This window comes from Centrocercus urophasianus, unplaced genomic scaffold (assembly GCF_019232065.1).
Source record: "Centrocercus urophasianus isolate 14NV4802_14NV808 unplaced genomic scaffold, USGS_Curo_1.0 seq_18, whole genome shotgun sequence".
Classification (NCBI taxonomy): Eukaryota; Metazoa; Chordata; class Aves; order Galliformes; family Phasianidae; genus Centrocercus; species Centrocercus urophasianus.
The window spans coordinates 11659190-11686529 of NW_024884733.1; the positions used below are offsets into that span (position 1 = coordinate 11659190).

At 37.8% G+C, this 27340-nt stretch overlaps 1 protein-coding gene across 2 annotated transcripts in view; it reads right to left on the minus strand.

The window, feature by feature from the left end:
* Positions 1-23305, minus strand: part of PALMD (palmdelphin) — a 48941-nt gene extending 25636 nt beyond the window's left edge. The window contains exon 1 of one of the 2 annotated variants that reach the window (XM_042819462.1): positions 23041-23305. The gene's annotated coding sequence lies outside the window, so the exon portion shown is untranslated. Of the gene's footprint in view, positions 1-21401; positions 21458-23040 lie in introns of those variants that run through there. The other variant, XM_042819463.1, reaches the window with a different exon arrangement.
* Between the last annotated feature and the right edge of the window lie 4035 nt (positions 23306-27340).

A 27340-nucleotide genomic window follows, 5' to 3' on the forward strand; every position in this document is an offset into this window, starting at 1 on the left:
GTTTTACCTGTAATGTTTTCATCTCTTGTAATGCTAGCAGTGTAGCTGGTGTGGGGTTTGTAGGGACAGCACCTTTAACTTGATTTCCAAGATGGATTTTTAGAGAAGCTGTATGCATAGCTGGAATAATCTTTTACAGATACTAACCTAAATGAAATGAATTTTAAACAGTCAGCTATAACGTTGAACGCTAGTATTAGCTGAGCTGTAATTGCTTAGATTATCTCAGACTCAGTGGAAGCTTTGTCTAAGTAAGGATTTTGGGATCATCATTTCAGTGTCTAAAACGACAGTGCTGTGTTAGGTGACTGCAAAATGACTCTCACACTGAATTTCCATTCTGCTGACTTGAAGTTTTTTTTTTTTTTTTTTTCCTGCATGCTTCTGCTGAAAACTGCATTATGCTCCTCAAAGGAAGGTGTACATTCTGACCTTTCCAATTCCAGGAGTGGGAGTCAGCCTTCCAACATCAGCTTAGGAAACTTGCAAAACAAGTGGAACCGCCTGCAGTGAAATCCAGTTGTGGAAAAAATACTAACACAAAAGCAAGATAAAGATAAATTCAAACAGCATGAAGTTGTAATGTGAATCTGGACTCTCTTACTCTCAGTATCATGTAACTCAAGTCTTTGCAAGGGTGCAAGGACACCAGCATGAGAGTCAGCATGTTTTGTTGTTTTTTCTTTCTACTAATACATTGAGATGACTGACCCCAGCAGGATTGGGTGAGGTGTTTTACTTTACGTGTCGGTCTCGGCAAATCAGGCTCATTACTAACAAATTCTCTAAGATGCCATGAGACTGAAAACTTGAAGTTGCATACTCATAATCCAACACGAACAAATGTTTAATTTCAGTTTTCACCTTTCTGTTACGCCATCCCCAGTCCACATACCGGAGCAGACTCCTATTCTCCACACAGAGACTAAGGATGCGTTAATGTTGTTTTCTGCTGAGATCCTCCCTGAGGATTTGTTCAAACATGCAAGACCCCTTGCTTAATTCTCCAATGAAGATTATTATTTTTTGTAAATATTAATATATGCTTCACTTGCTCAGCACCCGAAATTTAAAAAAAATTACCACATAAAAGCAAATGAGGAGTTCAAAGGCAAGTGTATTGAGTTATATCAAGAGCTAGATTACATGGAAATTTAAATGTATTTAGTTCATGGATTTGAGAATAAGTTCAACTACTCTACTGAATTAAAGATACTTTTGCTACAGAAGCCAGTAGAGGCTTTCTGTTTAATCTTTCTTAAATGAGTATGGACTTCATTTCTTCTTTTGTTCTTTAAAGTTCATCTTAATATTGAAGTGCTTATGTGGATTTCAAAGTGTTTAAGCATAGTTAAAGCAGCAAATGATTACATCAGAAATAAAGAAGTATATTATCTGTTCTGATATAAATGGGATTCAATTATCAGTGCATGAAGAAATGAGACCAGTTTTACAGGTTCAAAATTAAAATAAATGGGATTACATTGCTTTGAATTTCTATGATCTAAATTATTTTAGTTTTGAAGCATAAGATTAATAATTTAAATGTTAAAAAAACACCTTACTTACAGATGTTACGTATTTACAGACCAAAAAATTATTTAATGTCATTCCCTAAATTGAAACATAGGTTTTTTAATAAACCTGAAGAAGGCTATTTAAAGCCCTCTTAAAATGTTTTAAATCATATATATTCTCTTGCTAGGTAGGCTCTGTTGTTCACTCAGTAGGTTGTTTTGCAGTTATCTTAATCCTATTGGAAATGGGATTTATGTGCAAGAGAAGAAATGGACCAGCTGTCACTCTGTCTGCTGCTTAAGCCTGCTTCACCAATGGGAGTATCCACAGGGTCATGTTGTCAGATGAGTGAATACTAACAGCTGTGTTTTCAGTAGGCAAGATTCATTAACCTGTGTTTCTGTAACTGGCAATTGTTTTTTTCCTTGATTATCTGAGTTATGCAGAAGATGTTTATTGTATGGCTGTGTGATACAGGTTGCATTTTTGTGGCTTCACTTCTTTCCTTGTTCACTTTCGTTTTGTACTGGATTCTTAATATGGGATTAATAGTGAGAATGCAAAGCATGTGGTAAAGCAGTTGAATTATGAAACGAAACAGAAAAGTGGGCTTAAATGTAGGAGAATGGAATATCAAAAATCCAGAAGTAGGACTACAGAAGAACTATCTCAGTGAGAAATGCAGATTATATTGTTAATTTCTAGAGCAAAGACTGAATCTTGGCACAGAGAAATCCCTTCTCTTCAGAACTGATGCAGCTGTCCCTCTGTAGGCTGTGCCCTTTGAACAAAACCATCCTCAATTCTACTCTCAATTGTCACACTATAATTTTCTTTGGAGGAAAAAAAAATCATTAACCTAAGGTAACACCTGTATGATGAATTATAGATTATTGTAGTAAACTGTTCCTTCTAAGAACAAACATCTTGTTAAAGGTAAAGAGAAGCTTTCTCACACCTTTTGGAAAATACGTATAAGGAAGTGAGTTGGAAATGAATAGCACTGAGCAGATTGTTACCTGTTGGAGACAGCTGTACTTTTTGGAATGATTGGTTGCTAATTTCACAATTCATCTTTTTGTACATCTTAAACTGTTTTGCTTCTTGATGAATTGCTTTTGTAGAGCTGCTTTTGTAGTTCCTTTTTCTTTTTAGGAGTAGAAGAAGGGACTCTCTTACACAGAAATGAAGTGAATTTAGTATTCTTACAGTGAGCAAATGCACTGTTGCTGTGCATGTAGCCTTGAATTTCTGAGAGCAGGGGAATGAAGAGGGGATAAATTTTATGGAAGGTCCCTCATTGAAAATGCCATAGCTTTCTGTAAATTAAACCAAAGCCCTGGTGTTTGAGATGCCTCAGTTGATTGACGTGTGGTCTCTAACATTCAGAATTAAGATTTTGCTTTTTAAAGGTGAAAAATATCCCAACAAGAATTAGAAAAACTGAAAATCTGAAAACTTGTGCTTATTCTTGATGAAGTAGGTATAAATGCACAGCTAACATATTTAAGCAATTTTACCTGGAATTTTTGTTAAAGGCTTTCTTATTGGCTTTATGCTATTTCATAGCATTTCCAAAAGGAATGAGGTTCATTTGTTTTATTTAAATGCTGGTTTAATGTTTTCAAAGCTGAAGGCGGTTTACACCATTAGTCTGTAAAGTGCTTCCAGCTGGTTCAGTCACCAGCATGTTAATGTTGCTCAGTAAGGAGAAAACAGTGTCCAGATAAACTCTGGTGGGTTCATTGTGTTCCTGATTTTCTTGACTAGAAAGTGTAGCTGTACTTATGGATGGAAAACTTACCCATCTGAAAATGAAATACATGAAGTTGAGGGACTTCATTAGCAGCACCCATTGCATTACATCTGTTTTACTTTAAACTGAACTCTTAATTTTGTCAGGCATCCATAAAATTAAGCTGAACTGATAGGTGTTTCATGGAATAACATCTGTTCTTAAAGGAGAAAAAAGCTTTAAAATGAGAAGAACCTATCAAGATAAAGTTGAAAACTATCCCAGAATGTAGTATTTCGTATCTAAATGCATATAGGCATACATGTATATTAGCAATTAGTAAAGATACTTGGTATCTGTATGGGAATATATATAGATGTAAACACTGCAGGTAGGGCTATGTGTAACTACCACATTAGTCATGCATAGCATGTTCCATGGGGGACTTTTCTCACTGTTTTCCTTCCTGGCTAAAATATCTACAACTCTATCAGTTTCTGTAGGTCTCTGCACCTTTAATCTAGCAGCCTGTTTAGCATATAGGAGTGCTTGGACATTACTGAGTGAGTAAGAATTAATGATGCTTTCTTTAATACTTTAGTTAGAATCCAGATTGTATTAGTTTGTATATTGGAGGTAAATTGAGGTGAAAATGAACAGAAAAAAAGCCCACACAAATGCCCTTCTATTCAATTACACAATATTAGAAATCATATAAAAATAAATTGTGTATATTTCTAGGATTCTAGAGGAAATTCATAACATAATTCCTCTTGAGAGCTCGCAGAGGTTAAATTTTTGCCTTGAAGGCCTGTCTTGGCAAAGCAACACTTGAAAAATTTTATTAACTACCAGGCAAGTCTTCTCCTGTAATGTATTTCTTACATCCTCTCACTGAAGCAAAAAATACCCTAGTGTCCCAGTTCTTACAGCTCCATGAAGCTAAATTCTACCATATTTACTTGTTTGAGTAGACACACACCCTGAATCTCTGTGAGGAAAAGCCTTGAACTATTGTGTTTCTGTTGCTACAACTCCCTTCCTGTTGCTATTCATAACCATGAATATATGAGTCTTTAAAAATCAAACTAGAGAAACAGCTCTTGGTCGTTGCCTTCAATTGTTTTCAAAACATTGATTATTTTTACTATATCTTACAATAAATCTCCTTGTTGGTTATCTTTCAACATTAGAGAGAAGTTCTTGGAAGACAGCATGGTCTTTGCTGTCTCTTCCACATCAGGTGTGTAATGTGCATTATATGCACAATGGAGTTGATCTATAAATGTTATTGTGACAAATGATTCATCTTGCTCCATTTTCTAAAATTACACAGTGAATTTTGTCAGTCTGTCAATAATTTTTTAGTAAATCAAACATGTTTTGGTAGCCTATTTCATGTTCACAGACACTTGTTGCTCTTGGTTTTATGTATTTTAGAAGTGTTTTATGAAATTCAGAATGTGGGAGGCTTTCTAAAGCAGCTTTAGCAAACTGCGTTTCTCATTGAAATATCGCATTTCAGTGAATAGTTTAAATGTAATTGTTGTGACAATGAGCATCAGATTCTTAATAGAATTGTTCGAATGCTTCTGTAAGTGATAGTGTATTTTATATATATATAGATGTATTTTAATGAAAGTAAGTAAAAACACAGTTTAAAATACTCAGGATTGCAGCCTTAAACATCGTGGAATGCACTGATTGCAACTTAGCATTTTCCAGCTGCTGCAGATATGCATGTCTAAGAATAGTGCAGAATTTTAAATCCTACCCAGACAACTGTGTGGGGAATTTTTAGCAGGGTTATGAAAGTTAGCTTTAGCTGTGCAGTTAAGTTGTTTCATTACAGGAAATCAAATACCTCATGACCAGGGTCAAATTCTGGAGAAAGTAACAAAACTCACACTGTTGCTGTTTGTTGTAATGGAAACTGCATGATATATTCTTCTGATTCTTGTTTGCTGATGTTCTTGGAGAGCACAAACAACTGTAAATGGTGTTTGGACTGATACGAGAGCAGAGTAAAATTAGGGCCTTGTAGATTAACACTTTGTGTTTACAAGTATTGTGCTCTGAGTAAAAGTGCTGCTGGTGGAAGTCCTGAACATACAGGTGATTTGCTATGGAATATGGAGGTGAGATAAGAATTCCTTAGCTGGGAGAAACCAGAAGACGCCAGAAGAAAACTAATGATGGTGAAGCTATTCAGCAAGCACTCCTAATGACTGGCCACTTGTTTGCTGCAGATTGGAAGCTGCATAAGTTACATCAGTTGATTTCCATTTCCAGAGGCGTGGGCAAAACTCTGCTCCCCTGAGAAGCTGCTCAACCAGTTTGTACTTGTGGCAAGGTCTACCCTGAATACTGGAGCTTGGGTGTTCTGCAGGACTGGATGTAATCTTGTCTGATGGCTCCTCAACAGGAGGAGGTTCTTTCTTCACCCACGCTTCCAGCCATGTTTTCCACCCACTTTCCTTCCTCATCTGTGAACTAATTAAATTCACTAATCTGCCAGGAGTATAATTAAAACAAGACACCACCACAACTAAAAGCCCAAATCCTTGAAAGTTCACTGTACCAGCAGGCTGAACAGGCTCCCTGAGAACCATTAAGGGCTAAGAAGGAATGGGATTCTGGCTGAAGGTGGGCAGGGAGAGATGGACAGAGATGTGACTTTTGGCAGCAATAAGTTGCTGGATGAACTTGGCTATCTTGCAGACCTTAGGCCTGCCTTACCACTTATTCCAGGGATTGAGAGCTCTTACACTGACATATATAGTAAGCATGTATGCTTAGCTATTTATCTGAAACTTGAAAGTTTTCACTGCTGTGAAAACATGATGACTTCAGACTCTAGCAATCCTCCCAGGACTTTCACATATTCTCTATCCTGCCTGTGGGTGGGCAAGAAGTATCCTCATACCGTTTGCTTTTTGTAAGCCCTTCCCAATATTAATGTGGAAATGAACGTAAGATCATGCAAAATTATATTGTTAGCAGAGCTGATAAGATTATTTATGGGAGATCACTCTTGTTGCAAATGTGGGCCTTTTTTCTTCAGTGGAGCAGACCTCTTTCACGCTGAGAGGTTTGTTATTTGGTAGCAGTGGCTGAGAAAACTTGGAACTTATCAGTTGTTAAGACTGTCAACTTCAGCTGTTCCCTGTTCCTTCATAGTGATGGTAGGTTGTCTGTATAACACTGGGATTTTGACTGAATAGCTGGAGCCTATCAAGTGGAATACTGGGTGTGAGGAGCTGAAGCTGAATAGTCATCTGCGTGCCTGGGAGAGTATGTCACCATGTTAGATTTTCCAACATTCAGATAATAGCACCTGCAGTTAACCCCTTATCTCAGAGTGGTAATTATTAACAAGAGAAAAAAATTATTGGTGTAATAGGATTTTCTTTTTTTTCTTGTAAGATCTATTTTGATTGCCAGGATTTGTAGACTTTTTTCATAGTGAAGTTTTCTTACTGGAAGGATAATAGTCCATTCCTTCTCTTCACCTGAATCTGAAGTGGATAGCCTGAGTAATATTATACTGCTTGCTTTGTAGTTCCTTGGGGTAAAATTACATGAGAAGTCTGAACGGATATAATGACTGCATGGTGCTGAGAGGAAGTATCTTGCTTCTCTCTCTCACAACCTCTCTCCCCTGGATATTCATTCCTGCAGCTTACTTAGCTATCAGCTCACTAAGCTGCCGGGGACCAACCAAGCAAAGCAAGTGGCTATTACTGAGCTGGTGAGTCACATCGTTGCCCAGAGAAGTCTGATGAGTGACAAAATATGGCAAAGAAAGAGGGTTAAAGGGTGGAACTGTTTGGCTACTGAAAAACATAAAAAGGGGTGGAAAGAGGTGGGAGGAGTGGGAAGAAAAGGAAATGATGGTAAGCTGTTAGATAAGCCTCACTGTTCTATGCAAATTAACCTTAACACAATGCGAGAATGTTGTAATGCTTTTTTTCTTTTTTGAAGGCTGAAAAGGCTTTTCAAATGCTTTTGGCAGATCAGAAGTTAACATTTTATTATGATCCATGAATAATGCAAATAATAATAATCTAGCTTCAGGTTGTATGAAAGAATATTTCAGGAAATATGAAAGCTCTTCTGCTGTTCCACTTCTTATCTGGTTGTATCCGGAGAACTTCAGGCCTTATAATCATGAAGGCACGTGTCTTTATTATCTCTCAGCCCTTCATTCATTTCATAATTCTGTAAATATCTCAATAAAACATTGAAGCCATTATTTCAAATTCCTATTCTATCAGTGTAGAAGTAGCTGAAATAAAATAAATTACTTTTATTTTTTCTTTTTTTTTTTTTTAAAGAATATCCTGCCACCAACACAAATTAAACAGCTTCTGCAGTTAAGAGGGATCTCGAGGAGTAATACCTCTTCTTGACAGAGGCAGTAAATGGCTTTGTATTCATTTGACCTCAGAGAACTTCAGAAACAAATTTCCCTTGCTAGCAGAGCTGGTAGATCACAGACTTTATTAAAAATTTCTTTTAAAAAATCAGGTAAAAAATATAAAACTCAACTTTTTAAATTGTGTGAATTCTAAAGAGGTGCATTATAGAGCAAAGTAGCAATTTATGTGCATTATGAGCAAGTATTTAACTACGTTCAGCTGAATTTGTCAGCATTCAGATACTGGGGGACCTTTCCTGAAAAAACACATGAAGATGTGTACTGGGGATTTTCAGAGCTCTGAGTGCTACATCCTTGTATTAACTGGGTTGGTGATGGTTGAGCTAACACTGTTGTGTGCTACCATCTGCAAAATAGCAATTGTAACTGATGATGCTTGCAGTGGAATGTGTCTGCTCAGTGGCTCCTGCTAGAGGATTGAAAACAACTCTTCTTCCACGCTCTAATTTCTTTGACTGCATCCTTTTGCCTTAATTATCTTCTTATTATTGCAGCTTTAGCAAAACCAACATCAACTCCTGTGCTGCTATGTGGTACTTTCGCCAAACTGACAGCACCTACTCCAAAAAACCTTGTGAGCCTCTTCTTCCTCCCACTTAAACATTATCCTAATGCTGTGTATTTCGCCTGTCCTTTATTAATCCTATAAACCCTCAGCAAATCTGTCTACCTCTGTCAGTGTTCGGTGAGGAGGGCACTGGCAGATCTCAGTGTGCACCACCTGCACTTAGGGACAGCAGTTTGAATTCCCTGCTTCAAGTGTCCCTTGCTTAAACACACAGGGCAGCTTTAAGCACTCATAGGGCATTCTGAAAGTATTCCTTGCATACTAGTCCCTTAGGTTGTCTTCTAAATAATGGCTATTTAATTAATGCTTGTGGTGTTGGACTCTTATGGTGAGTAAAATTAAATGGCAGTTTTGAAAGCAACATGAATAATACAAGAATAGATGCATATGACAGACTTTAAAATATTATAAACACGAATGAAGCAGTGAGGATTTCATTCTGGTCACACAGTGCTATCAAAAGAGAAAACTGAATGAGCATAGTATCTTGACTGAACTCGTTTCCCTTCTGGTATATTACTTTTAATTCTCTACTTAGCTTTTTCCTTAAAGTACTTATACACATGTAGTTTTCTAATTCCTGTCAGTAAAAGATATCTGCAGTCAAAAACATTTGTTATGAAAAGCAAATATACTAGAGACTGCCACAAATCTTTCTGTGCTAAGTCAATGCTTTCAGATCCGCTTTCTGGTATTTTGTTCCTTTCATTTCCCCCTTATAATCCTATTTGCACTCTGTGTATGAATCCTATAACATCATTATCTAGATTAACATCTCAGATCTGATTTTGCCTTTAATTTACTTACTTGACTGATTGAGTAGCCAACAAACTGATCTGGTTTACAGTAATATTCCTAGCTAGTGAGACAACGATCACCCAGTCTAATTTATAGTTACTTCTAATACCTAGATATGCTCAGTTTCAGGCATGAAATCGGGTGAGAATTATTTTAATTATTTGGTTTGTACGTCATTGATTATTTAATTATTTTGCCATTTAGTCATTCTGAATAAGTGGAACCTCCTGGATAATGAAAATATTTACAACTCAGGAATGAAGAGCCATGTCTTTCTGTGTGGATGCGCGATGACTAAATAGTTGCAGATCTGCCGTGCATTCTCACTTACCTATAGGTTAAAGTGGTAGTTTGCCTGGGTTGATCTCATTGTGTTTAAAGTTTACAGAAAGTCTCTGATGACATCTGCCTCAAATTTGTATATTTAAAAAACAGAGTTGTCTAATTAGGCTTTTTTTTTCCCCTTTCAAATTCTGGTTTTGCAAGTCTCATATTAACGATAAAACATTATGTAGGAAGAGCTGAAGATCTATATTCTTCCATATACCATGAAAATTCTCAAGTAGAAGCATGTTTTACTTTTTTTTCTGAGAATCCCTGTGTGGGACAAATGTAATTTTGCTATGGCCCACGGTGCAATTCAGACATGACAAATTATGCATGTGTGTTCTTCTAACAAACTGAACCTTTTTTTGTTTTTTGAATTAACATGTATGTAATATGTAATAAAATGACAATACTAGCTTGCAGTTAGTAGTAGACCCTAGTAGCTAATACAACAGGGCAGTATTAGGGGTTGAGGTTTTATGTGCCATTACACAGTGGGAAGATGATGTGAGCTAAAACAAACCGTAAGTAGTTGAGTTTTGTACTCCCCAGTTTTTTAATCCATGGGGCATTTTTAAAAACAGAAACGGAATGAAAGAAACTGTATTTAAAAACGTCTGATTCAGTTGGTAAGATCTTCCTATTTAGGTATCTTGATCAACAATTCTTGCTTTAGGATTAGGATACTGTATAGGAAAATAATGTCATTGCAAATCCTTAGTCCATTCAGTAAGAATTAAAAAAAATGCTAGTTTCTTATCTTCACTTTTGCAGAAAAGTCTTTCACAATAGAAAATTCTGATGTAGAAGAATAATTTGGCATCATTCTGAAGAAGAGTTGTGTTATTTTTTTCCCAGCACCATGAGGGATCAGAATTAGTGTTCAAGGTCCTACAGTAAATGAAAAATGAGTGCTGCTACATGGGAAAGATGCAGTTCATACATCAACTTCATCATGTTAAAGCTTAACAGCATTTCTAGTGGCTTCTAACAGACTGTGTTATCGAACTCTCATGGTATTTGAAGACAGTGATAGCCTCAGAATCTTGAAGCCCTGGCTGGGGTTTCTTTCCTTTGCAGATATAATTTACTCTTGAATGGAGAGGAGTAATTTTTTTCTTTGCCTTTCTTTAGGACAATAAGTAGAAATGCAGTTGTTAACAAAAAGCTATTGATTTAAACTGCAGCGTATAGTATAGCTTAAGATTCCTCAGAGAGATGTATGATGGTATTAGAAGAGAAAAATAATATGATCCAGAGAATTTTTGGCTTGTCATCCTGAAGTCTTTTACAGGGAAAGTGTTGGATAGGGTGATACAAGGTCTAATCTTCTATTAAAGGAAGGTGATCTAGTGAGTACCAATAAAGGGAAAATAATTAGTCATGCTTATTTGATGTTTCTTCCGGGAAAGCAAATAGAGTTGATATATAAGAGCTAAGCTTACATAAAGACAATCCAAGAACACAGAGACTGGTAAAAAGGAAAGACAACGGTTCACTGTCATGGCATGAACTGGAACACTAGCAGGCTATGTACTCATAAGCAGCAGTCATTTCAATAATCTCAGGTGCAGGGTCATATGTTTAGGAAGGATAAAATTCATAAGATTAAGGCATTGTCTTGAAAAACATTGATCCTGAATCATGCTGGATAATTACATAAATATTAATTTTAATAGCAAGCCCATAGCTAAAATGCCAATTTTGCTGGCAGTGTTTCCAAGAGGATACTAAAATCTTACTGGAATTATAGAAAGATTTAACAGTTAGAAACCATGTTCTGCAAAAGGAGTTCGAGGGATTCTTCAGAAGCACTTCATAAGAAATGGAAAGTTGACGTAAATGATCTTCCTACTTTAGCAAAATGGTAATGGAATACGTGAATGGATGTTGGAATGTGAAATTTATGCACATGAGATTTTTATTAGGAATGCTGAGCATTTAATGTAAGAAGATCTGTGCACAGTTTTGCTGCAGACTTTATGGAAATAACGTGCAATGTGTAAAGTAAAATTAAGAAATCTGTGGCAGAAACTGGAAAATTTCTTAGCATGGTCTGGAAAATGACAAATTAGGTGGTACAGAAATGGACTCATACAGTGTTAGCTAAACTTGCTTGTGCTGTTCAATACTGTCTTGGCAATTAAATAAGAGTTAAAAAAAAAACCCTCTTATGTGGAGCTGCTATTCTCATGTCCCCAGCCATTCTGCCACCCAAGCCCACTGAAACACTCTGCTCTTCTCCTACTTTGCTAGTGCAGTTTTCAGGTTTTGGGAACAACCAAGTTTTCCTCAGATACTCAGCCACTGCCTTCTGGCTTTAATGAAGTACCACTTGTTTTTCTTTGAGAATAAATGTGTTTAGTAACTGAAATACACAGGCAAGAGTGCAGGTAGGAGTAGGACACTCTCTACTTAAACTAAATTGGTATAAAATGTGTACCTTTAACAACACACATACCTTAAACTAAATTTGGCTTTTATTTAAACAACATAATTATATTCAGTCCTTAATCTATCAAGTATTGTTATTCAGGTTATTTAGAAACAAATGCCTTACTGTATAATTGCAAATGCCATTTACAGGAAAATTTTAAAAGATTCCTTATGAATTTTTGTCAGTTTTTCTCTGACCTTTCCCACTGCCATAAGAATTCTGAAAAATTGTAGCATGTCTGAATTTGCTAGTTGTTACAGGTAGGTGGTGTTTTTTGGCAGTCAAACGAGAGCATTTTGGTGTCTCCAATCCCACTGTATAGGTTAAAGACCATATTTACAGAACATGATTTTTGTGACAGCTGTTGAATGCACTTGCTTCCATCCTTCTTTCTTGAAACTTGCACAATTTAAACTGTCTTTATAACATAGAACAATGGATTTTTAAATGCAGACTGGTTGTCTCAGTTTGGTGGTATTAGTAATGAAATGAAAGTGTAGGGACAGTGTGTCTCTTCATTATCTTATCAGAAACCTAGCTGGGGCACAACAATTTGAATGAAATCTGAATTATTCAGAATCCAGCTAAAATGTTGTTTACTCATTTGGTAAAACAGATATTGAAGAAATCACTTTAAACTGCACTTTTAGCTTCCAGATACTGATACAAAATAGGGATTGCAACTGACAATGGCTGTAGTGACATACTGCTAAAATTTTGCTACCAAAATAAGGGCTCGCCCAGCCCAGAAGAGAACTGAAACAACTGCTTGATTCCTGTTGAAAGCCCTGGCACTCTTAAACAAGTGCTTACCGGAGTATGAGCTGCTTATGTTTCAAAGTGTGTCTCTTTTATTTCCATTGCTATAGGCTCCTGTGCCTTTCTGGTCTTTACAACTTATCTTTTCATGAATTATTTTGGATGGCTTAGACCCAGCAGCAGGCTAATAGACTGTAGTCATCATTAGCAAATGTGATTTGCCCTTGAACAGTCTCCTATGCTAATCTTTCTATGATATCACCATTCTTTTTCTGGGAGTAGCTGCATTTGCTAAATGCAACCTGCCCCTGTCAGTTTGCCAAGGGGAGGTTCTGCTGTGAGTTAGTACCTCTCAAAAAATGTCTCTTTGTGGCTTGGCTGACTTCATTCTTTGTGTGCTGAGACTGTGTATAGCAGGCTGTCTTCATAGAGGGCTACAGTTCAGATCTCATTTTTGTGTCCTTACAAATCAGTAACCAGACTCATTATGCGCTAGCAGATGACAGTGCTTAGTTTGGTGATGAGGAGTGGCATTTTTCAGCCTGAAAGACTGGAGGTTGAGATGGGGGCTGCCACAGCATTTCTCCTCCATCATAGCTTCTGCAAGAGTCCTTGGCTGTTCTGAGACAGAGCAGAAGATGCAACCCAGTAAGCAGGGCTTCTGCTAAATCCTGAGCCTCCTATAGCACTCAGGGTTTCCTTAGGGGTCAGCCCAATGGCATGAAGAAGAATTGCCTGGAAGGGATAGCAATTCTGACTTGGCAGAAGTTCCATCTCAGCTAAGTTGCAGCAGTGTCACTGCTTCAGTTTAATCTCTGCAACAAGGCTGTTTGCTGCAGCAGGCACAATTGCTCTATTTCATCATGTTCATCATGTGCATCATGTTCAGCACACAGGCAGATTTTCATGAGTGCTCAGTCAACTCCTGCGACACTTATGGGCTGTTTTCTGGAGACCCAGAACAGGGAGCTCTGAACAGAGACAAGCTCTAGAAAGTCTGCCTCTGTCAGCAGCACAGTCTATTTCACTGTGCAACAATAATCAATTCATGCAGGGAACCACCACAAGTTCTCTTGTTTTTAGAGGGGCTGTTAATTGGCTTTCAAAAAGAAAAATGTGAATCTATGATTTCTGAGCATCTAGTCGGATATTTAATTCCTTCTGTCTTGATAAATGGTAGTCAGAGGTAATTACTGTATGGTATATATACAACACAAGCAACATAACATTGAGTAGAAGAGATAACACCTCTCTAGTTGCCTGTATGTATCAGCAAAGTGTATATTATGATTTTTTTTCAGGCACATCCCCCTAACTACCCCTTCTTCATCCAGGTACTGATCACTGACAGAATGCAGTCTGCGTAGCCTCTTCCGAGATACTGGATATTTTGTGAGCTCTTGGACAGGCAGTAGTGTCTGCAGTGATCTTAAAAATTAGAAAATAAGGGGGCCTTCGTAAAGATTTATCTCTGAATTGGTGGTGTTGTTCACGTGCTACCTTTTCCAATAATGTTAGAGTCTTTATCTGTGTTGGGCAAAGTGTGCTGTTAGAAAACAAGTATTTAATCTACCTTAAATAACATTATATAATTCAATGCTTAGTGTGATCAAAGATCATCTGAAGCTACTTAGACTTAGCCTTCCCCTCCCTTCCCTTTAACTGTAACTGTATAGCTCATTTTAAAACAGTTTTGGGTTTTTTTTTTTTTTTTTTAAGCTCCAATGTCTCTTTATTCTTGACTTATTTTATAGCACTTAGTATTTTTTCCAAAACTGTTTTCCCTATTGTGAAAGGGCATAGAACACTACCTAAAGAATTACAGAGTGTAAGGGGAGAGATGAGGCATGGAGGTTCACGGTCTCAAACACACACTACATGAGAATAAATTGAAGTTTCTCGTGGACAGCCATAGGGATTGACAGAAAAACTTCTGGTGTTGGGAGACTTGGCTGGGCTGTGGTACTAACAGTGAGTGAGATGGAAGAATAAGTAACCCCAGAAAAGGGTATCACAGACCAGAAGAAAAAAAAAAAAAAGCAACAACAAAAAATATACAAGAAGCCCACTACTTCCTGTTGATTACTCTGATTTCATTTTATACTTAATACCTTTTCATATCAATGAGTAACTTATGAATGTCCCTTAACAAGTTTGGAAACATCAAAATAGATCATGCTTGAAATTTTGGAAGAAATCTTATTACAAGGATAACCTCAGGAACATATAAAATAGTAAAGAGATTGCGAGAATCGGTTTGTGGTGAATTCTAGGAAAAAGTTGACTGATGTGTGAGAAAGTAAGTTTCTGAAGAAGCAGTGTCCATGACCCGTAGTTCAGTCTTTTGTCTGGCCAAGAGCAGGTACATAAGAGCAACATGAAGGTTCTTTGATCAGCAGTTCTGTTCCCACGCTAGGAATGAGGCAGGGCTTGCTCAGCTGATGCCTCACTCTGACGCATAAATTGACTTAGAGGATGAATATGGAGCAGGAGTTGGTGTGGCATCAGTGAGAATAATAACTGAGTAAACCTCCACCAGTTGTTGTTTGTAGGAGAAGTGAGAGGAGAGGAAGGGTGACCAACAGCACATCTAGTGTTACTCAGCTAGAGTAAAGGGTGAACTATCAAAAAAAAAAAAAAGAAAGAAATTGGCCTTGCTCCAAGGATAAACCTGCTAGGTCTTGCACGTGTCAGCTGTCTGAAGTCGATGAGTAGATTCTACATGTTTTGTCAGATCCTAGCAGGGTATGGACTGCCTATAGAAGAAGGGTGGGTTGTGTTCTGGCTGGTAGAGAATGGATGACACGGTAGGTTAAGTATGGAAACAACATAATGGCACAATCATCAGGCTGCATGAATCTTAGTGAGAGCAGAAAGATACTGTTTGAGCTGGGATTTTAAGAGAGGGTTCTCCCTCTTCTGAGGTTTTGACATGAGAATGCTTCTTCCTGAGTGTACTAGCAATTCTCTTGTGTGTTTTTGTACTGGGTGAAACTAATGTTTCTAAAGAGGAGTCCATAAGTGGTTGTAAAGCATGGCTCTGAGAACCATGTGAGTGCGAACACACATTGCAGTTACTGATCCAGATCCTTCAGGCCTGCAACACAGTGAAATTAGCATTAACAAATGATGGTGGCTTGGGCTTCATTATATGGAACCTGATCCTCATTATACAGAGCCTGATCCTCTATGTCTAATCACCTGTTCAGATGTAGCCTAACTCCCCCTCTTCATGTGTGCTGCAAATAATGTACAGAATCAGACCTGCTATTTGTGAGCAGCAATGAATGCTGTTGACCACCATGAGATTTCAGAGGGATTTAATCCCCTGAGTTACAGCACAGAGTTTGCTCTCGAGGGGAAAAAGTAGCCTTAATTATTTTGAGAGATCAAAGTCATTAAAGAAAGGCCTGGCTGTGCAATTTAATTTCTCTTTTTTTAACATCCCCTGGGATATTGCAAGCTTGGGCTGCCAGAGGGTAAAGCTAAACAGCTTAGCATTTCATCTGCACCAGGGGAGCCAGCAAAAAGAACATTACTCTTAATGTTCAAAATTGACTTGAAAACTATAAGTGATTTTCAGTGGCGTGGGTAAGTTAGGTTTTAGCTCATTCATAGTCTCCTGGGAATAGTTTTCTAAAATAACTTTTCTTGTATCTTTCTAATACCACGCATACCAACTTTATCCTTCTCAGCATTGACTTTGTAAGAAAAATTGAGTATCACTGTCTGTTACTTTGATGGATGTTAGGAATAATAAACCACCTTTATCTGTCCTCCACATAGGAGCCCTTGAAAAGTTCCTTGTATATGGGAAAAACCAGTTTCTAATGCACTTTAATTTTCACCTCAAAGAAGGTCATTTCTGTGTACTCTGTAAACTTCTTGGAAAGAACATATTTGTTTTGAAAGAAAAATTCTTGAACATCAACCAAAAATCTCACTTAGAGGATGAACTATGCCCAGGTCTGCATAGACTGAAGTACACGTTCCAAAATAGCAGTCGTTCCTTATTAGTGTAAGCATCCCTAAAATGCAGTTCTTAAGTAGTAAGTTTGTATATATGGTTTAGGTTTTGTTTTAATATGTAGAAATACACATTGATATATACATAGTAATTAGAAAACTTTCTTATTTCTCGGTCCCAGTTTAAGGAATCTCTTAAAGAATTTGCTGACTCTTTTTGGACTCTACTCAGCAATCCTAGGGGATTTCCCACCTAGAGGTGGGAAAGAGCACCAAGAAATGAACTGCTTGTAGCTCAAAACACGTAATTACAAGCTATGTCTGAGCAGATTCAAGGTCAAGCTTAATGTCTTGAAACAGAGGAGGTTTATGGGAAATGATAGCTAAGAATTAAGTCTATAAAGAAATATATCTGTTCCTGCTCAAGTACATGACAAGCTGCATTAATGTGCTCTGCTACATTGAATTACTCTGCAGGGAAATTATCTGCCAAGCAGTTTTAGAAAAGAGAAATTTTTAATTTCTGGCAGCTGCACGTGGTCAAATGATAGCTAAGGTACGCATCAGCCAGGCTATACTGCAGTCAGCTGGGAGCACTGAATTTATTGCATCACGGGAGAGTCTTTCAGCTATTACCAAAACAGGACCAAATTAATTCTTTGAGTAGTTTTGAAGTCTGAAGAGTTATAGTTGTATCAGGGTCTGAATTTCTCAGTACATTGTTTGTGCTGAATCTTGCAGGAGTATCTCTTTTTGAGAACTTCTAATTGAATGCAGTGTTTAGCTGGGCTTTACGTTGTTCATTATGAGTTACTGTCCTGCCTGTTCAAAAGCTGCACTTGTACAGGGTTGTTTTTGCCTTTTCTCAATTTTCAGTTAAACTTTTTTATCTGGTAATACCCAATACTGTGATTTCAGCATCACGTAGTTCCAACAGGATTGACAACTCTTACAACCTACACCAAGTTGCAAATACATGGAATTCCAGTCCGTGTAGCAGGTGAATACTTACCTAAGGCCATCAGACTGAAACTCTGATGGACAAAACTCAAGCTTGGAGAACAATGTTTGCTAGTTTTCCCACTTTGTTCTTCCACATAATAGTGCTATATTTTCCAGCTCTCTGTTTGCTCAGCTAGCTTTGCCAACACTAGCTATTTCCAGACTAATGGAAACTTTCCTCTGTGTGAAGCACGTTATACTGTCATCTATTTGAAAATGGAAAACATCTGTAATCTTTGTATACAAAGAAATAAGATCTTACCACAAATATAGAAGCAAAGCACTGCTTATGCCCAGATCTTAAACATGTATTTGAAATAGCTGTGAGCTTGAAAAAGGATTGGGAATGCAATGAAGGATGAGTATCCTTAACATCTAATCATGAAAGGAAGAAATTTATTCTCTTATTTTGCTTCTTGAGCTTTTTATTCTCACAGGAGATGGCCTTTTGAAAAGGAAATGTGTCAAACAAGAAAGGAAGGCATTTAAGGAAGAAACCTGATTGTAGCCTGAATTCTTGGCTTGGCCTTATCGCATTCTAGATAGAGTAATGGAAGATGAATAGATACACATCCAAATTCAGCTGCTGTCATCAGGAACTGATGAACAAATTTGGAACTGGGCACAGGAGCCACATATCCACCTCTATGTGAAGCTGTTAAGGTGCAAAGTTCTCTGAGCCTGTGTCCTGACGTAGGTTGGTTGGTCGGTCCTGTTCTATGAACACTAATGCTTAGGTATTATGGATGCAGTGCCAGAGCTATCTGCAGAGAGACTGTGTGTACTTTTTGGGCCAGGGATTTGTGGTGCTACAAATCAGGCTTTTTTTTTTTCCTCTTGACAGTATTTTCAGACCTCTCAAAACAGCATACCTGCTGACTTCATCTATCCCTGCAATCTACAGCTATAGTGTGGCAGAGTGTTATGTTTAGGATATAGAATTCTGATCTCTTGAGTAATTTCTCAGACATATTTATTGTATGGAATAACTTTACATTTAGAGTAATTTTGTAGATTCAGAAATGCCTCAGTTTGAATATACAGAACCACAGAAATGAAGCTACAAGAGGACACACAAAGATGTTCCAATCTTGTGTAACAAGCTTTAGATAGACCAGATTTCATAGTTACATATTATGATAATTGATATGATCTCTCTTTTTTCTTAAAACAAGAGTAGAAAAGGGAAATACCAGCTGAACAAATAGTTTATATTTTAGTTTATATATATAATTTATATAATATGTACCACAAAGTTAGTCACATGTTTCTGTAACATTTATGTAACAACTGCCAGAAAAGAACAAGTGAAGAAACCAGCATGAAGTACAGATTCATTTACCTTGATTTGCATATTCGTATGAGCTATGCCATTGCTCGAAATAGTTGCTTTGCAGGATTAGTGAGTGACCATCCACCATGTGATAGCTGGCCCTCAGCACGGATTTTTGAGAAGTTCAGTTTTACCTATTTGTTCTCATTAAGAACATTAGCTGGAAGGCCTGTCAAATGCTTTGTCAATGATCCCTGTAAAACCTTTCCTGTACTTGTTAATTGCCTCAAAATAGCTATGGTATGCTCATTTCAGGGATTTAATTACAGGCTAAAGTACAATATTATAAAACAAAGCAGGAGAAATTTCACCTCTTCCTTCATTATTTAATTTGTCCAGAAGTCTTTACTAAGGTTTTTTTTAATGCCTGGTTTGTCTAAAGTAGAAAATGATATGAATTTAAAGAATTAGGCTATTAGTGTAGCATCACTGAGCTTTAGTTCAATGTATACCACAATGAATCCATAATCTAATACTTCTGAACTTGTTTGCGCTGCTCTACACCTTTTAAATGTTGGACTAAACACTATCATCTATTTAAGTGCAACACTTTCCTATGCTAGGAATATTCCCTTATTGGAGCTGGGTAATCTGAAGCTGTTGCTGTGCCTCTAAGTCAGCATACGAAGTGGGATGATTGAATCCTCCTAGCTAGTGGATAATAGGTGCTACTGATTAGAGGTTTCCCTTTCATACTTAATGCTTGCCATCTAGCTTTTGAGAAATTTGATTTATGTAATCTATTTAGCATTCAGTATGGAAAGTTATTTTAGAATGTGCGCAAGCAGTATTAAATAGAATAAAAGAACTGTGTTGGTTATAGTAAAGGAAACCTTTCCAAAAGGATAAATGAAGGTTCACTGCTATAGGTTTAAAAAAGCTGTAACTACACCTTCATGGTGTTTGCTAGGAATGACATTGTTCACAGACCTGTATGGAAATGTACAGTGGTGGAGAATCTGAAACTACATTTCCACACCAGATTGTGAGTTCTGCTTGGAATTCCAAAACTTGCAGTGTCTTTGAACAAATGGAGAAAGATTTCTTGAATCTGTAGTTCTGAGCATGTATTGTGCAGATGAGTTTACTTTGATTCAAACGCCTCCATGAAGTTACTTTTTTTTTTTTAAACAGAAAATACTGGAAACACTTGGATATGTGTTGAACTGTGATCACCAATACTGCTGCTGCTATGTAACACTGCTGGACATTGTGTGCATTGATAGACTACAGTCAAACAGGCTGTGATTACTGTCACTTTGAGTCAGTCCAGACTTCCCTTAGTGCCCAGCCTTCCTCTCTTGAACACTTCTACCTTCAGATTTCATGACGTGACCTGTTACACCTTTTCTTTCCTGCTTCCTAATACTTATATTAATGAAGGGTCTTGCTGCTTTGTGCACACATAAGCTTTGTTATCAGTTGTGCAGCATTTGTGACTGATTACACAAGTCCTAGCCTGAATTCTGAAGGTGATAGGGATGGTGCCAGGCAATCACAGCTCTGCTCTTTGCTATCTGACTTTTGCTCTGTATAGCCACATTCTGTGTACATAGTCCCACAAGGACTGTTGCTGTAAATGTCTCTGTTTTGACACAGTTAAAACAGTGTCAAAATACATACAGTGATACAGTGAGTAGCAGTTAAACTCTTTCAGAACATCAAAATGAAATGAAATCCCTCAGGTGTGTATTAGTAAAGTCTTTTATTGTTATGAAAAATTTTAGTGTGCTGTTGGAGATTGTTATATGGAATATCTTCCCTCTCTGCTCCTTCTGAACATTCCCTTTTCTGATACAAAATCGCTGCGAATCGACTTTGTGATAAAGTGTTGCAGTTTATGTGAGAATCCATGAGCTTTAGAGGACAAGTCTAAGACTAAGCTTTATGGGAGCCAGGGCTTGCCAATGAAAATCATAACCCATGGGAGATAACTGTAGATGTGATTTTAAAAAACATTTTTCTGGTGCAAATTAGAAAGGGAATGGCACTAGATCACTGCTGAAAAACTGGAAAGCCTTTATATTTTTGTAGATTTTGGATTTCTGAGATGACTTTGTCATGACTTTCAGCCAACAGGACCAGATAAGCCATTGGAACAACTTCAGGCATTCTTTCTTTAGGAAAGGATGGGTATCAGTGACAGTTTGTTGGACTGAATCTTCCAGAATTTGATTTCAGCCTTCTCTGAAGGCAGAATATGCCTGAAGTTAGATTTATTTTCATTCTTTAAGTGGATGATGTTTACACAAGTGTGATCAGCAAAAATCTTCGCTATGTGTTCAATGGCATCTGCTTAAAACTTCTCAGATGAAGTCAGCAGATCAGTTCTTTGTTGAGGTGGACATTCTGAGATTAAACTAATTATGTACCAATGTTGATTAGGATTTTGTTGGAGAGTGTCATTCCACCAATTCGATAAGAAAATTTCTGTAGTTTATAATGGATTAAAGTTAGATTTTAGATTGCTGCTGCATGCAGAAAGTGGAGATGGGAACCTCTGGAGGGCACTTTTACCATTTTGAAACTGATGAATTGCTCTGAAAGTGGCCGACTCCCTCTGCTGATCACAGAGCCTCTTTCTGCTGTGCTAATTTTCCTGTTGACAAAACAATATCCTTGGAATATCCTTGGTTTTTGGTTTTGTTTTGTTTTTTTTTTGCATGCAGGTGATAACAACTCTAACGTGTAGGCAAATTAGATTCCACAGACTTTGAAAATATGTTAGCTGAATGTTTCAACATGAACCCAAGCATTATGTTCATTTTCGTGTTAATGTGTACAGTCTTCATATCTCTAAAGTGAGCACTCAGTACTTTTAACTCTATTTCAACTGCTGATTACTGTGAAATCTAGAAAAAACATGAAATGCCATCCTGAAAGAGAACCAAGCTGGTACTAAGATGTCTGTTAACCTATTCTAAAAATAATAACAAATGATTTTATTTTAGATTATTTAAATTATTATTTAAATTATTTTAGATATATTTAAATTATTTATTTAATTTATGTCAATGACTTCTATAAATGCATTTATAAAATTCTTATTCATAATTTCAACACTTTTATAACATCTTGGCATATTTTGCTACAACGTATGCACAATTTTATCTTCACTGATGTAAGATAACACAGATGTCCAGTTCTTGAGCAAAAATTGTGATATAAGCACATCTACCACTAATACAGGGTTTGACAAAGTGTGCTGGTAATTCACACATTGTGTTTGTAGACTTTGATTTTCCTTTTTCGTCTGCATCTGTTTGCTTTCTGTGCTTGGCTCTCTTTGTGGAGTCATTTCAGTATCTCTTATGTTGTGCATGGTGCGTTGATAATAGAATTGAGATTCTGCATTCCTAGAGTAGATATAAACCATAGGAATCTATGTAGGAACATATTAATTAACTTTGTACCTAAGCATATCAAGGAAAAACTCCATATACTGCAATATGCATTATTTAAATGAAATAAAAACCAATAACAGATAAAGTTAAACTAGTAAAGAAGAAGAAAAATGTAAGGAATTTGTTAAATTCGAAACTGGTTCATAATTCATCTCTTATTTATATAGAATGTACAAATCTCTCTACCAAAACTATTGACATCAGAGGCTATAATTTACAATAAAACAGGCAAAAATGACTGAGGTTATCTTTCTTCCCTGAGAGAACACACATTCTTCTCTGTCTGAAATTATTCCATATGATTTGACAAACAGAAGTAGATTTAGAACAATCGGATTAAATTTAGCTACGTTTCAACATTCCTGTCTCTTGTTTGCCACCTGTCTTTCCATCCTCTCTTCCTGCTTTGCTCATCTCCCAAGAGCAATTACAGACACACCAATATTTTAAGATTAGCTGAGTTCTAACTTTGAAGTAAATTCTGTCCACTGTGCACTGGCACAAACACATTAAAGCTATTCTGGATTAATCCTGTTTGGTTTTGTCCTGCCCTTCCATATCCAAAAGCATAACTCAAAATCCAGATTCACAGCATAATTGCTCATGTAAGCCAGGTTTTTTTCTTTTTCATAAGAAAGAGAAAAGCATTATAAAGAGCAGAATCAAAATACAGTGGGAAGGCAGATTATGATTGTCACATTTCCTAAGAGCAGTATACAGCCTGAAAAGATTTTAAGAAGTGGGGACCTTACCTTTTGTGTCCTTGGTGTTCAGAAACAAAAGCATCAGCCTGTATTTTGTGTCACGTTTCTCACAACCACTTTGCAGATGGCAGAGGACCAAAAGATGTACAGTCTGAGATAAATCCACTTGGTGCTACGTTATGGTGCTTTATTCATGCATGCATCCAGGCAAAGTCTGACCACTTTGTGAAGAAAAGCAGATGGAAAGAGATATTTTAGTAATGGCAGGGTCTGAGAAATACTTGCGAAAGATACTTCCTCTAAAAATCAGTTTATTATCCAAGAGACCTACTGATTTGCTTGCTGGTTATATTCTAGTAAATATTTAACTTGCTTCATAAGAAGCTTGGGTCTGTCTGATTTGCAAGCAGGTGCAGATCTTCCCTTGGCATTTATTGGAGCCCTTTGTTCTGGACAAAGCCTAACTAAATTAGTGGGTGAGGTAAAGCGTGGTGACTTACTGTAGTTGTTGGATGTTAGGCAGGTGATAAAAGTTGCTTTGAATGCAAGTGATAAACTTTCATATTATGAACTATATATCTTGACAGTCTTCTGGAAAAATCAGAGTGAATGCACTCTAAAATTGAATGTCTGTAATCAGGAATGTTAAATTTTCTTGCAAGTATGATGAGTATGCTATATTGGATGTGGAATCGATATGTTTTGCTTCATGCAAAGTTGCTTTAAAGGCAATAATTTCGTGGCAACTCTTCAATTTTTCTATGTCACCTTCCACGGCACGTTGATTTACAGCTCCTGTGGTATGTGAAGAATGGAAGGAAATGTGCCTCCACGTTTGCCAGGATGCCACACCTGGCTCCTGAGGCCACGGCTCGGACTGGGGAGGTTCACCATGTACCTCCAAAACAGAATGTCTGCATCAATCTGCGAAGCATTTGCCCAAAAGAACATGCGGTTTCAAATATTGGTGTTGTATGTCAGACTGAAAAGTCGGGGAAAGCGCTTCAGCAAGCACAAGGAGCTAAGGAGGCGGGCAGGCTGGGCACGGGCCGCTATCGAGTGACCTCTGCCGTCTGCAGTGAAAGTTTCAAGGGCTGGGAAATCTGCAGCGTAAATGTCTGAACTCCGGCGCAGGACAGCGTCCTTTAAAGAGACCTTCCTCTAAAAAGCATTCTTCAGTCCGACGCGTGGCCGCAGCACCGACCGGGCAGGCACGGTTGAGGGAGAAGGGTCGAGAGAGGGAGGCCCCTCGTTCCGCAGCGCACTGCCGGCTCCCCCTGGCGGCGCTCCATGCTGCGCGGCCGCTGTGCGCAGCTGGGCGCTGCCCGTGTCCTTGGGCGCTGCGGGGCGCCGGCGAGCTTAATCGTTAACTGCGGGTGCCTCCTGCAGCTATGCCTGCAGCCGTGTTGAGTCCGAAATCACTGAAGTACCTGTGCTTCTTACTGCGATAGAAACAAAATAACTTGGTTTGGAGTATTTTTCTCTCGTAGCTGTTATGATATCTCTGAAAATACACACGTGGGATTCTACATGTCAGCATAAACTGGTATCCAGCTCAGTCAAGAGCTGTACATACGTAGACCCTTTGAAACTGGGGTATGTTCCAACAGTGTTGAAATGCAAAGCACGTCCTGACTAAAAATCAATACAGATTTGAAAACATTATCCTTGATCATTCAGAACTGAGCCACTCAAATGGGTAAAGAATGGCTCATCTGGCACTGCATCCTCTCTCAGATTAGTATTCTTGTTATTAATTTATATGTTATCTTTAGTAATATCTTGTTTAATTTTCTGGTGTGTGAAAGTGACCCACCCTCATTGTGTCATTTCCTGTGTCATTTTCCTACAAGAAATAGTGCCAGTCTTTCATCTGAGACTGATGCACTGCTCTGATTTGCAGCGATAGAAATCTAGTTGCGCTCTTCTGAAGTGCGTAAATATTTCCAAACAAATATGTGACCTGGATAGGGTGGATCACTGGGCTGAGGCCAATGGGACTTTGGTCACAACCCTGGGACAGAGTGGCTGGAGGACTGTGCAGAGGAAAAGAATAGGGTGTTGGTTGATACTTGTCTGAACATAAGCCAGCAGTGTGCCCAGGTAGCTGAGAAGGCCAATGGCATCTTGGCTTGTATCAGAAATAGCATAGCTAGCAGGAACAGGGCAGTGATCAACCCTCTGTATTCAGCTCTGGTGAGGCTGCACCTTGAGAACTGTTTTCAGTTTTGGGCCCCTCACTACAAGAAAGACACGGAGGCCCTGGAGTGTATCCAGAGAAGGGCAGTGAAGCTGGTGATAGGACAAGATAGCACAAGAGGCAGTGGTTTCAAGTTGTGCAAGGGGAGGTTCTGTTTGAATGCTGGGAAAAACTTCTCCAGAAGAGTGGTCAGGCACTGGAATGGGCTGTCCAAGAAGGTGGCTGAGTCACCCTCTCTGGAGATGTTCAAGAAGTGTGCGGATGTGGTACTAAGGGATGTGGTTTAGAAGGTAACATTGGTGGTAGGTGGATGTTTGGACTAGGTGATTTTAGAGGTCTTTTCTAGCTTTAATAATTCTATGATTCTATATACAATATATATACAATGGCTAATATTTTCCAGCCTATTGTAGAGTGCTAAAAATAGATTGTATTGAAGTTTTCATTTCTGTCTGAATAACAGAAGAGTCTTATTTATCTCTAGGCATAACAAAATACGTCTGGTTAACTCTGTATGACAAAGTCTGGACAAGCTGGGAGTGGTTAAGATCTTCAGTATGTAAAAAACCTCATTTTTTTGGTGTAGTTCGAATAATAATGGAGGAAAATCCAGGACACCCGGAGAGAGGGAGTGCTGATTTTTAAATGGCACGTGTGGGATAACACACTCTTAGTGCACAGCTTTGTGATATGTGCCTCATAGCTGTTCTTATTCAACTAAAATTTGAAAGCAAATTTTATTCTTAGAGGGAGTAAAGCTGCTTCAAATTGCCTTATTCCATTATGTCTAATTTAAAATATTCCCTGCCCGTCTAGTTTGTCTTTCACATAGCTTCATCTCACAGTGGAAGATTCATTCTGATACCACTTTCAGAGGTATATTTCTGGGTGTGGTGTGAAATACATTTTATTCCTCGGTATGTTCAGCTGTTAAGTACAGTACTTCTAGTGTGCTCAGATTAGTGTTGTAGTTTGGATCAGGAATGCACTTTTGCAGTCAATCTGCTTGTCCTGTTCTTGTCCCAGACATGCTTTGATTCCCATTGTGGGGAAGTCTTGGTGTGCTTTCACTGGATCTCTTTTGGATAAAGCTGAAGAGAACGCTGTGTCCTAGGACCACATTAGATGTTCTTCAAGTGCATTAAGCCCATAATAGGACCTGATAAGCTCTTGTTTGAGGTAACCCTCAAAACACGTATAGCAAGGATGCCAGGTAGTCAGCAACAACTTTTACAGATCTATTTCTAGTGAAGTCCAGTCCTTGTTAATGTGTTTTTTGTTCTTGTTTTTTTTTGTTTTTTTTTTTCTTGTAGTACATTTTCATTTGTTTCATTTCTGTGACCTCACACGTCCATGTGGCATGTTTTCTTTTTTGGGAGAGAAGGAGAAAGAAAATTGGTTCTTTGCCAGAGCCAAGTCTGAGGTTTTACAAAATACTCAGCAGGATGCTCAGTGTTGGGCTTTTGAATTGCCTGAACTAGAGAGCATGGAATGGATGGTTTTTGGGATCAGATTTCTCCAAAATTTCTCAGGTACTTGATCTGGAGCTTAACTTCAGGCTTGTCCATCCTAAGAAAGCAGGGGAGCAGAGAGAGATGCAAAAACATGTTTTCCAGCAAGCAACACGGAAATGACAAGAGACATTTACATTTACAACATTTACATCTTACACTGTGTAAATAACCACGTCTGGAATCTTCTGGAATCCATTTTCATTTTCTTTCTTATGTTCCCAAAAACTTCCTTCAAAAAGAAGTTACAGAGGCTGACCTTTGAATGTCATGTTCCTTCGTGTGGTATCTTTTGGATGCTAACATGTCTGAATGAAAAATAAACTTCAGTAATGATGAACTAATGCAGTCCTAATGAAATGCCCCTAGATGGACTGGAGTTTAATGCCATGGCAGCGTAGCAGATTTCTGGATTTTAATGAGATAAACAAAATAACTGGCCTTTACATCATACTGTTAATAGGCTGAACCTGATTAAATTAGAACAGAAGCAGTTTGTAGACTGAGACAGATAAATTGTGAAAACACCAAGTTCAAAGTCAATGACATGGCAAAAATTCCAGGTACAAATCACAGACACAGGAGGAAAAAAAAGGTGTGTAAATATATATATATATATATATATATATATATATAT